We start from the raw sequence: 13019 nt of genomic DNA, 5'->3' as shown, positions 1-13019 counted from the left end.
AACATGCGTCAAAAATCATCTGAGGTAGTGTGGGAGAAAAAGGGAGACCACCACCCTCACCTACCACCAAATGGCCACAGTCATCATTTTAAAAGAAAAAAATCTATATGCCCCCCTGGCATCCAAAAGAATGCAGGAGAAAAATAGGGGGCTGTCAAATCGAAAAGGACATGGAAAAACCAGAGAGCACCATGCCAAGAAGTCAGTGGCTGTTCATCCTGTCTTTAGTCGAAAATGACAATGTGTTGTTGTAAAAATATAAAAAATAATAAAAGTAAGGTTTTCTTTTAATCCCCCTAGGTCAGGCACCTCAGTGCCCCAAGATATCTGGATATCTTTTTTTTTTTTTTTTTTTTTTTTTTTTTTTTTTTTCTGAGCTGGGGACTGAACCAGAGTCTTGCGCTTACTAGGCAAGCGCTCTACCACTGAGCTAAATCCCCAACCCCGATATCTGGATATCTTAATTCTTAGCAAAGCATCTCACCCGCTCTGCTCCATCCCATATCACACTGCTAAAGGCCTCTCTCTGAGCCTGGCAGCAATCTCTCTACCTATCTAGTTCCCAAGGCAGGTTTCCATGCCAGAAACACACATCCCAACTCTGAGGTGACCCAGACCAGCTGCCACACACTCCATTACACTTAAATCTACACATGAAAGAACACACAACACAATAACCTTAGATCCAATTAATAAGATATAATTGCTCACCTAAACATACAAAGCCCAGTACCATCCATCCCTTAAAAACATTTGTAACAACCTGTAAAGGTACAGCGTGGAATCTTAACGTCACCCGCCATTTTGTCCAGCCATGGCTCCTCTCCCTCTTCCTCCTGTCTCTTTCTCCTTTCCCTTCCAGTCTCTTCCCCTTCCTTCAAACTTTTCTCCCGCCCAACCTTCCTTCTTGTCCAATGACAGGTCTCCTTCTATCCTGTTCCTGCCCTCACCTGTATTTTACAATTTAAATGGGGAGAAGGTTCTGGTGAAGTCACCTGATTCCTGAGTATGAATAGTCAGCTGTCCTTGGGGCAGTGGAATTAGCATCAAAATACAGATAACTCCAGGGCAAACCACAACAACAATGCCTTCCCCTCCACCCCCCCAGTTTCAGATTTGACACCTTGAAACAACAGAAAATTAATCACCTTCAAATGTAGAGGCTAGAGTCCAAAATCAGTATCTGTAGGCTAAGGCTAAGGTGTCAGTAGGACCACACTTCCTCTAAGGCTTGTAAGGGAGACTGGTTCCTTCTTCCAGCTTCTGGTGTCTGCCAACATTCCTTGGCTTGCCGCTGTGCCACCCAACTCTTAGAGGCCAACATCTTCATACTCTTTTCCCCATCTTCACCTCACTTTCTCTTTTGTAGGTAGTGAAATTTCCCTCTGTTCTTTCTTAAAAGAATACATACCGTTGCACGGAGGATACCCAGCTAAACCACAGTTGATCTCTTCATTGCTTAGTCATACCCACAGAAGCTCTGTATGAGGCAATGCTTGAAGATTCAAGGGATTTAGTTGAGGTCCGGTGCTTAGAAACTATTATTTGGCCTACCACACTGAGTATCTTCGGTTATTCTAAACACCATCTCTAACCAGCCATTGTGTACTTTTAATCTGTGTATTTTGTTTGGATGTGTTTCAATTCTGTAAACTGTGGTACTTCCCAGACTGAATGCTATGCTTTATAGTTTATCTGTTGAATTTAAAAAAAAAAAAAAAAGGCTATGGAGATGTCAGTGAAATTTCATTAGTGATGATTAGCTGTAAGACATACTAAATACTATTGTTTTCCTTCTTTGAAATGATGGAATGCACTGCTAATGAACAAGGGAAGGAATTGAGATGCTTTAATCAGAATTCACGGTCTATTATTAGGAGATGGGAGTATAGAACACACTCACTACCAAAGTCTGCAACATGAGTGACACTCCAGGCTGCACAGGTCACCTGGCTCAGCTCTGGTCACTTTTGCACATTATGCGTTAACATGGGCACATGTTTCACTGAACACCCAGAGCAATGTCTAAGCACTAAACAGATAATTTTTATAGGGGGAAAATGGCCTCTCCCTGAGGAAATAGATTAAAGCAATTATATATAGCCCAAACATTATATTTCATTTTTTTTTAAAAAGTGATTATAATTAAAACCACAGCAATTTCTACAGAATTGCCCCTTAAAAGATTAAAAACTTTATAGCTAAGATTAAAGACTTTAAACTACAGTATCTGTGACAATGTAAGTGGACTTAAGACTCCCTGAATGACAATACTTGTTCCCTGCTAGGTTCCATTCTCGACATTGTACATGAATTGTGTCACATTCATAATAGCTGTGTGTGGTGAACTCATGTACACTGTGGAAACTAAGGCCAAAGTGGATGAAGACATTGCCCAGTTAAGAAATGAGACCAAGGGTTGGGGATTTAGCTCAGTGGTAGAGTGTTTGCCTAGCAAGTGCAAGGTCCTGGGTTCGGTCCCCAGCTCTGAAAAAAAGAAAAGAAAAGAAAAAAAAAGAAAGAAATGAAACCAGGTTTTTAGCTTGGGCAGTTCAACTCCATAGGAAGCAACTTGGCGCGCACACACACACACACACACACGAGAGCTAGACCAGGAGTTACTGTGGGCAACTACTATATGTGTGTGTGTGTGTGTATATATATGTGTGTGTGTGTGTGTGTGTGTGTGTATGTATATATATACATATGTGTGTGTATATATATGTATGTGTATATGTATATATATGTGTGTGTGTGTGTATGTATGTATGTATGTATGTATGTATTGCTCTCAAGCATAAGTTCTAAGGTAAATATTACCTTGATGGCCAGTCCAATCACAATTATTAACTGTCATCACATTCAAGATCACCACGTGTCTGTCTGTCTGTCTGTCTGTCTATGCATAAAGAGTGCTAGGACTGATGAGGTAAGTCTACAATCATATCTGTATGGGAGGCCAAAGCAGGAAGATCCTGAATTCAAGGACATCTTAGGCTACAGAGGAAGTACAAGGATGGACCAGGCAATCTTGTGAGCCCCTTCCTAGCAAGTGTACTACCCTAAATTCAATCCCTAGCATGGCAAAGTATAAAGCGGTATCTGCATTAAAAGGGCACGAGCATCCTAAACGTTCTCCCTAAATGGTCAGGCAAGAATAGCTTTGCGAAGAACAGAAGTGGTCCCAGGCTCTGAGGAAACTGTCTCATAACCTTACCTGTTCAGGTGATGAATGCACTGCTCTCCTTAAAAATAACTAAATGAAACCAAAACAGAATCTCTTCTCTTTTGGATACGAACTATTTCTCAACAAGAAGCAGTGTTTCCTTGGTTTGGTGACTTTGTCCCTCTCGCCCTCCCTCCCTCTGCCACAAACAAGAATGACATCTTTCACAATCACACAAGCCACCAAAAGATGTGAATCTTATCTTCTAGATACTCGTGAATTAAAAATGAGTGAACTTCAAAGCTAGATGTTCTAGGGACAAAAGACACATCTTACTTTATGACAAACACTTGGAACTACACGGTCTCATAAGACTGCTGCAGCCTCACCATGTAGCTGCTACTCACAATGATGAAGCTGAACACCGGGCAGGGGCATGGAAGGCATCTGTTCTGAGCGTCCTCCCTGCTCTGACACTGTGTCAGCCTGGCTGAAACTGAGATTCGTTGTTGACAGACAGCTCGTGGCAATCCACAGGCAGAGAGAAGGAACTGTGTGTGGTGTCCAAGTCCAGAATGTGTCCACTGCTCACGAAGCTTCTGATCATAAAGATGCTCCAAGGCACTGGAGACCAAGACACTATCCCAGCTCTGCAAGAATGTGGAGTCAAGGCTGGAGGACTGGACTTAGCAAAGGCAGTTTACAGCACAGTCAGGGCTTAGAACTGCACCCTCCTGCTATTGCCATGCTCCTGGAGGGCTGGCTTATGGGGGAGGGTTCTTTTACATGTGTGTGCTTGTAATATATTATGCAGAGTGCAGGTACGAGTGCACATTTGTGCATGTGGAAGCAGAGGCTGGCATCGGGTGTCTTTCTTGACTGCTCTCCACTTTAGTTACTGAGGCAGAGTCTCTCACTGAACCTGAAGCTTGTGTTCAGCTAGAACAATTTAGCAGCTAGCTTTGGGATCCCCTGTCTCAGCCTCCAGGGCACTGGGATGTTTGGTGGACGGCCACATCACCCACCATTTACATGTATGGGGGGCGGGGTCCAAACTCAAACCCTCCCTCTTCTCCAAGTACTTTACCAGCTCAGCCAGCCTCCTGCCTCCTGCCTCCTGCCTCCTGCAGGGGTTTTACTTCGTTTTGTTTCGCTTTGGTTTTGTTTTGTTTTGTTTGAGGCAGTCTCCTACTGCCCAGGCTGGGCTCAACCTTACTAAGTGGCTGGGGATGACCTTAAACTCCTCCTCCTGTCTCTGTCTCTAGAATGATAGGCATGTCCGCCACACCTGAACTCACGGGCAGCCCCCACACCACCAAAATGCAGCACTTTTTATAAAGAAGAGGACTAGAAAGATGGCCCGGTGGTTAAGAGCACTGGCTTTTTTTTTCAAAGACCAGAGATCAATTCCCAGCACCATTATGGCGGCTCCCAATAACTCTAGTCCCAGGGGATCTAATGCCCTCTTGGAGCCTCTGTGGATACCAGGCATGCACCGAGCGCACAGACATGTGAACAGGCAAAACACCTATACACATACATAATAAAGTCAATACATTTTTTAAAATACATTTTTTAGAAAAGAATAAAGAGAACAACTCCAACATGAAAAAATAACAGTAACAGTTCTAGCAAAAAAAAAAAAAAAAAAATGACCTTATTCTATCCCAAATGAAGCCAGACGTCATCTTCTTCATTTCTCCCTCGCAGCCTTTGAGGCAAACACGTTAAAAAATAAGCTAAGAGGCCCAGCCATTCCCACAGCTGCCCCTAAGTAGCCCTTTTCGCTTCTTTCTCAGAAGCCGCAGTGTGCAGAGCTCAGAGGCCTTCCGTAGTTTGCTCCCAAGAACACAAAGGGAAGGTTCCCTCTCTGCAGTCCTCGATTGCAGAATTAATTCACCAACACCACCACCACGACGGCATGAATAAAACATACCCGCTGATAACAAAGGGAAAGTGAAATGTTTTCAGCGGGGAAATGGCGGCAGTGTGGGAGGAAGCGAAAGATTAATCGGGTGCACAAATCCACAGGCCACACGGGGAGGTGAGTTTTCTTCCTCGGGGTGGAAGCTGTGCCCTCTGCATTTGAGGGGCAACTGCAGACAGGATGACCGGTCCTCTACTTTCTGGTCCTTTTTAAAACATCCTCGACATAAACCTTCTCTACACAGGGGGCGCCACTGCTGCAGACGAGCTGTCTGCTGTCTCTAGAGCCCCATGCTTTGGGAACGAGTGGTTGGTGGGTTTTTTGTTTTGTGGGTTTTTGTTTTTTTGTTTTTTTTTTTTCTGTTTTTCTGAGTGTCCCCCATTACAATTTCTACTCTGCATCCGTAGTTTGCCTTTCTTTGTTGGGAAATCTTCCTTAGTGATGTGGCTTTCGTAGACAACACAGTACTTATGACAAAGTCGCTGGTTTAAAGCCTACGCAAGTGTTCTCTCACCAGTCTGCAGGCATGGGGATTCAGATGGATAACCTGCTACACGTCTCTCTCCAAATCCCGGGTTTCCCTCCGTACTTCTCAGCGTGTGGACCACATCACTTCAGAGCCTCTGTCTGTCTTCACAAAGGCCTCTCTGAAAGAAGACCAGTCACTACACTCGAGGCTCACCCTAGATGAGGATGGTATCCATGAGTTGTATCTGCAAAGACGATATTGAAAGGTCACATTCCGAGGCCACCGAGCACATGAATGTTGGAAGACACTTTGTAACCCAGAAATAGAGCCCACATGCGTCATTTCTTCTTTCCGTGATCTCATTACAACCTGTATGTACGACTACCTGTGTGCTGTCTGTCTGCGGCGGTGCAATTCCTGAACGTGTGTGTCTTATACCCCAAAGGTATCTTCCATGAGAGAGAAACAGTCGCATCACATCTCCATCGTGTTTGAGTGACAGGCACACGCCTTCCTCATAGATACTGTTGAATAACAAACACAGTGCTGTTTTGTCATTTAAAAGGCAATCTCCGGGCTGGAGAGATGGCTCAGCGGTTAAGAGCACCGACTGCTCTCCCAGAGGTCCTGAGTTCAATTCCCAGCAACCACATGGTGGCTCACAACCATCGGTAATGGGATCTGACACCCTCTTCTGGTGTGTCTGAAGACAGTGACAGTGAACTCATATACATTAAATAAATAAATCTTTAAAAGGTGATCTCCAGGGGTTGGGGATTTAGCTCAAGGCCCTGGGTTCAGTCCCCAGCTCCGAAAAAAAAAAAAAAAAGAAAGAAAGAAAGAAAGAAGGAAGATTTGGGGAAAAAAAAGTCGATCTCCAGAACAGAAATATTAGCCACAGCCACAGCTGGGGTGGGGCTCAGCAGTAGAGTCCTGGTTTAGCTAGATTCAGTCCTCTGCCCTGGGTAGAATAGAATATGCCCTAAATTCTTCTTTCTTCTGTCCTTCACCCTGGGCAAAGGACTGACACGCTGATTTCCTTATAAGATTCTTGAACAACCTAAAGAAATATAAGTTCTTTGGCAGTCGTGATAAGAATGCGTCACATTCCTTTGTCACAAAGGTCATTTGAACAATATAAGGCCACCATACAGGTTTTAGAGGCAAGGCAGTGCTCATCAGGGCCGAAACCCCAGAGCAGGGGGTTCGTAGGCACTAACATCAGCCCCTGTGGGCCAGTGACTAACTTTAACTGTGAAACTGGGTGAGACTTCTTAGCTTCAGGGGACATTTTGCAAGAGCAACAGCAGTGTCATCAACGACTAGAGGGCAGGGGTGGCCTCTAGTCAGACATGGCCAGGCAGGCTGCTAAACGAACATTCTACTTGGTACAGGAAAACATCTTCCTTATCCTAGGGATATCTGGCTGCAAATACCACCACTGTTCACAGAGCTGTGCTGGATAACTACGTTTGATTTTCCTGCTTCACCTTGAGGTGTTTCTGCTTGACTGGAATATAGAGCCCAGACCCGTGCAAAAAAAAAGAATATTCACCAGTTTTTATTCTTCTTCCCATCTCAAGAGCCCTTTGCATTTTGTGTGTTTGTTTTCCTTAATCCCTCCCCGAGGCAGTTTGAATAAGAAACGTCCTCTGTGGTTTTGAGTATTTAAAAATTCGGTCCCCAACTAGTGGCACTGTCTGGGGAGCTTTAGGGTATATTTTTTTTTCTTTTTCTTTTCCTTTTCTTTTAATTTCTTATTGGTTAGTTTATTTATTTATATTTCAAATGTTATCCCCCTTTCCGGTTTCCCCTCCTCAACCTCCCTATTCCATCCCCCTTCCTCCTACTTCTATGAGGGTGCTCCCCCACTCACCCGCCCACCCACTCCCGCCTCCCTGCCCTGGCATTCCCTATGCTGAGGCATGGAGCCTCCTCAGGACCAAGGGCCCTCCCTCCCACTGATGTCCGTTAAGACCGTCCTCAGCTACATATGCAGCTGGAGCTATGGGTCCCTCCCTCTTAGGATGGAGTGTGGTGTGAGGTTGGCATGGTGGTGCTTGCCTGTAATCTCAGCTACTAAGGAGGTCGACCCAGCCTGAACAGCATAGTGAGGCTTTTCTTCTTTTTAAGAAATGGTATATAAGGGGCAAGTGGGGAGAGGTGTTTCAGTGCAGAGAAGGATGGGAGAGTACAGGAGGGGAGACAGATAATAACTCTAAAGATGTTTGCACAAGGCATATAGAAACCTAGTGTTTTTTAAAAGCCAAATATATTATGAGGGGTGTGTGTGTGTGTGTGTGTGTGTGTGTGTGTGTTTAATAAGAGTTACCCTACACTGAAGCCACAGGTTGCTAAGGGCCAGGTGTAAGATACATCTTCTTAAACTGTTAGTCGGTTGTGTCCTTGAGACCCTCCCCCACAAACAGTATAGGCTGCTGTTCTTGCTCTTGGTTTTTAATGGTCAAACTCTGCTACTGAGGATACCACATGCTTTTGTCACAGGTCCTGGGGGAATTTGGCTGATACTGACCAAGAAGTTTCCTTGCTTCTAGACAGATTGTCCAGTAGCAGAGAATGCTAAACAGCCTCTTCTAGGTAGGAGAGGAAAGTTACCCAGCTGAGAATGTGCAGTGCTCCAATAATGGCTACCTGGTAATATGTATCCCATAATGCAATGGTGGTATAAATGTTACGGGGATAACCTGTTACTCTCAAGCTGGCTTTAAGGCCTGATGCATAAAAAGGAACTCCTTTGCGATGGTTTGCATATGCTTGGCCCAGGGAGTGGCACTATTAGAAGGTGTGGCCTTGTTGGAGGGAGTGTGTCACTGTGGGGGTGGGCTTGGAGACCCTCTTCCTACCTCCTCCAAAGATGATGAGTCTGTTTCTAGCTTCTTCGGGTGCAGATGTAGAACTCAGCTCCTCCTGCACCATGTCTGCCTGGATGCTGCCATGCTCCCGCCATGATGATAATGGACTGAACCTCTGAACCTTGTAAGCCAGCCCCGTTTAAATGTTGTCCTTTATAAAACTTGCAGGGATCATGGTGTCTGTTCACAGCAATAAAACCTAACTAGGACAACATTTGTATGTATATCTGGCCCAAAGATAATAGGACCCAGGGGTAGAATACCTACTATTATTTTGCTAAACGGACATATTATCAAACTGCCCTCTAAATTCCTATCTCTCAACCCATAGATTGCTGCAGCTCAAAGAACTCATTGAGAAGTTTCTTTGTGCAGTGGACAGTAACTCTTGCAGAGTCAACAAAAGGACAGGAAATAAGTGTCAATGGAGTGCTCAACCAGTAATGGGACATCTGCATCACACCCTCTCCCCTTGAGATGCACAGGCCTTCCCAGAAGAGGGTATGGAAAGATTGTAAGAGATAGATATTGAGGGCTGGAGAGATGGCTCAGTGCTTAAGAGCACTAACTGCTCTTCCAGAGGTCCTGAGTTCAATTCCCTGCAACCACATGGTGGCTCACAACCATCTGTAATGGAATCTGATGCCCTCTTCTGGTGTGTCTGAGGACAGCTACAGTGTACTGACATAAAATAAATAAACTGAGAGAGAGAGAGAGAGAGAGAGAGAGAGAGAGAGAGAGAGAGAGAGAGAGACCGAGGCCAGAGTAAAACAGTATCTTTAAGACTGCTGCACTCTTGATTTCTGTGACTGCCTGCACAAGACCTACACGAGATCAAATAAATCACCATTCCAGTATGGAGGGACAAAGAGGGCCAGGCGTTCGCACCACAGGGAAGGAGTCGTTGACCGTTGATGGCTTCTGGGAGAGAGATACTCAGTTTTCTTTAGGGGTGTGTGGCCCCTGGTAATCCAGTGAATGACACAACACATGCACGAGTATATGAGCACCACAAACTGAACTTTGTGGACTATGTTTTTTTTCTCCATCTTTATTAAATTGGGTATTTCTTATTTACATTTCAATTGTTATTCCCCTTCCCGGATTCCAGGCCAACATCCCCCTAACCCATTCTCTCCCTTTCTACATGGGTGTTCCCCTCCCCCATCCTCCCATTACCGCCCACCCCCCACAACAATTCCATTCACTGGGGATATAGTCTTGGCAGGACCAAGGGCTTCCCCTTCCACTGGTGCTCTTACTAGGCTATTCATTGCTGCCTATGAGGTTGGAGCCCAGGGTCAGTCCATGTATAGTCTTTGGGTAGTGAGTGGCTTAGTCCCTGGAAGCTCTGGTTGCTTGGCATTGTTGTACATATGGGGTCTCAAGCCCCTTCAAGCTCTTCCAGTTCTTTTCTCTGATTCCTTCAACGGGGTCCTATTCTCAGTTCAGTGGTTTGCTGCTGGCATTCGCCTCTGTATTTGCTGTATTCTGGCTGTGTCTCTCAGGAGAGATCTACATCCGTTCCTGTCAGCCTGCACTTCTTTGCTTCATCCATCTTATCTACTTTGGTGGCTGTATATGTATGGGCCACATGTGGGGCAGGCTCTGAATGGGTGTTCCTCCTGTCTCTGTTTTAATCTTTGCCTCTCTATTCCCTGCTGAGGGTATTCTTGTTCCCCCTTTTAAAGAAGGAGTGAAGCATTCACATTTTGGTCATCCTTCTTGAGTTTCATGTGTTCTGTTCATCTAGGGTAATTCGAGCATTTGGGCTAATATCCATTTATCAATGATTGCATACCATGCTTTACCACACTCAGGATGATATTTTCCAGTTCCATCCATTTGGCTATGAATTTCAAAAACTCATTGTTTTTGATAGCTGAGTAATATTCCATTCTTTAGATGTACCTCATTTTCTGTATCCATTCCTCTGTTGAAGGGCATCCGGGTTCTTTCCAGCTTCTGGCTATTATAAATAAGGCTGCTATGAACATAGTGGAGCACGTGTCTTTGTTATTTGTTGGAGCATCTTTTGGGTATATGCCCAAGAGAGGTATACCTGGGTCCTCAGGAGGTAGTGCAATGTCCAATTGTCTGAGGAACCTCCAGACTGATTTCTAGAATGGTTGTAACAGTCTGCAATCCCACCAACAATGGAGGAGTGTTCCTCTTTGTCCACATCCTCGCCAGCATCTGCTGTCTCCAGAGTTTTTGATCTTAGCCATTCTCACTGATGTGAGCTGAAATCTCAGGGTTGTTTTGATTTGCATTTCCCTCATGACTAAAGATGTTGAACATTTCTTTAGGTGCTTCTCAGCCATTCGGCATTCCTCAGCTGTGAATTCTGAACCCCATTTTTCAATAGGGTTATTTGTCTCCCTGCAGTCTAACTTCGTGAGTTCTTTGTATATTTTGGATATAAGGCCTCTATCTGTTGTAGGATTGGTAAAGATCTTTTCCCAATCTTTGGGTTGCTGTTTTGTCCTAACCACAGTGTCCTTTGCCTTACAGAAGCTTTGCAGTTTTATGAGATCCCATTTGTCGATTCTTGATCTTAAAGCATAAACCATTGGTGTTTTGTTCAGGAAATTTTCTCCGGTGCCCAAGTGTTCCAGATTTTTCCCCACTTTTTCTCCTATTACTTTGAGTGTATCTGGTTTGATGTGGAGGTCCTTGATCCACTTGGACTTAAGCTTTGTACAGGGTGATAAGAATGGATCAATCTGCATTCTTCTACATGCTGACCTCCAGTTGAACCAGCACCATTTGCTGAAAATGCTACTAAAATGAAATTGGATGGTTTTGGCTACTTTGTCAAAAATCAAGTGACCATAGGTGTGTGGGTTCATTTCTGGGTCTTCAATTCTATTCCACTGGTCTATCTCCCTATCTCTGTACCAATACCATACAGTTTTTTTTTTGTTTTGTTTTGTTTGTTTGTTTGTTTGTTTGTCTGTTTTTTAATCACAATTGCTCTGTAATACTGCTTGAGTTCAGGGATAGTGATTTCCCCACCAGTCCTTTTATTGTTGAGGATGGTTTTAGCTATCCTGGGTTTTTTTGTTATTCCAGATGAATTTGCAAATTTTTTTTTTTTTTTTTTTTGGTTCTTTTTTCCGGAGCTGGGGACCGAACCCAGGGCTTTGCGCTTCCTAGGCAAGCGCTCTACCACTGAGCTAAATCCTCAACCCCTGCAAATTTTTTTCTTCAATTCTCTGAAGAATTGAATTGAATTTTGATGGGGATTGCATTGAATCTGTAGATCGCTTTTTGGTAAAATAGCCATTTTTACTATATTAATCCTGCCAATCCATGAGAATGGAAGGTCTTTCCACCTTCTGAGATCATCTTTAATTTCTTTCTTCAGAGGCTTAAAGTTCTTATCGTACAGATCTTTCACTTGCTTGGTTATTTTATATTATTTTATAATATTTTATATTATTTGGGACTATTATGAAGGGTGTCGTTTCCCTAATTTTTTCTCAGCTAGTTTCTCTTTTGTGTAGAGGAAGGCTACTGATTTATTTGAGTTAATTTTATACCCAGCCACTTTACTGAAGGTGTTTTATCAGGTTTAGTAGTTCTCTGGTGGAACTATTGGGATCACTTAAATGTACTATCATATCATCTGCAAATAGTGATATTTTGACTTCTTCCTTTCCAATCTATATCCCTTTGATCTCCTTTTGTTGTCTGATTGCTCTGGCTAGGACTTTGAGAACTATATTGAATAAGTAGGAAGAGGGTGGGCAGCCTTGTCTAGTCCCTGAATTTAATGGGATTGCTTCAAGTTTCTCTCATTTAGTTTAATGTTAGCTACTGGTTTGCTGTATATGGCTTTTACTCTATTTAGTTATGGGTCTTGAATTCCTGTTCTTTCCAGAAATTTTATCATGAAGGGGTGTTGGATTTTATCAAATGCTTTTTTCATCATCTAATGAAATGAGCATGTGGTTTTTATCTTTCAGTTTATTTATATAGTGGATTACGTTGATGGTTTTCCATATATTAAACCATCCTTGCATACCTGGGATGAAACCTACTTGACCATGATAGATGATTGTTTTGATGTGCTCTTGGATTCGGTTTGCAAGAATTTTATTGAGTATTTTTGCGTCGATATTCATAAGGGAAATTGGTCAGACGTTATCTTTCTTTGTTGGGTCTTTGTGTGGTTTAGGTATAAGAGTAATTGTAGCTTCATAGAAGGAATTTGGTAGTGCTCCATCTGTTTCAATTTTGTGGAAGAGTTTGGATAGTATTGGTATGAGGTCTTCTATGAAAGTCTGATAGAATTCTGCATTGAACCCATCTGGACCTGGGCTCTTTTTGGTTGGGAGACTTTTAATGACTGCTTCTATTTCTTTAGGAGTTATGGGGTTATTTAAGTGGTTTATCTGTTCCTGATTTAACTTTGGTATCTTATATCTGTCTAGGAAATTGTCCATTTCCCCCAGATTTTCAAGTTTTGTTGAATATAGGCTTTTGTAGTAGGATCTGATGATTTTTTTTAAATTTCCTCTGAATCTGTAGTTATGTCTCCCTTTTCGTTTCTGATTTTGTTAATTTGGACACACTCTC

Source organism: Rattus rattus, chromosome 1 (assembly GCF_011064425.1).
Source record: "Rattus rattus isolate New Zealand chromosome 1, Rrattus_CSIRO_v1, whole genome shotgun sequence".
NCBI classification, from domain to species: Eukaryota; Metazoa; Chordata; class Mammalia; order Rodentia; family Muridae; genus Rattus; species Rattus rattus.
The sequence above is the reverse complement of the archived record's forward strand: the minus strand, read 5'-3'. Positions refer to the sequence as shown.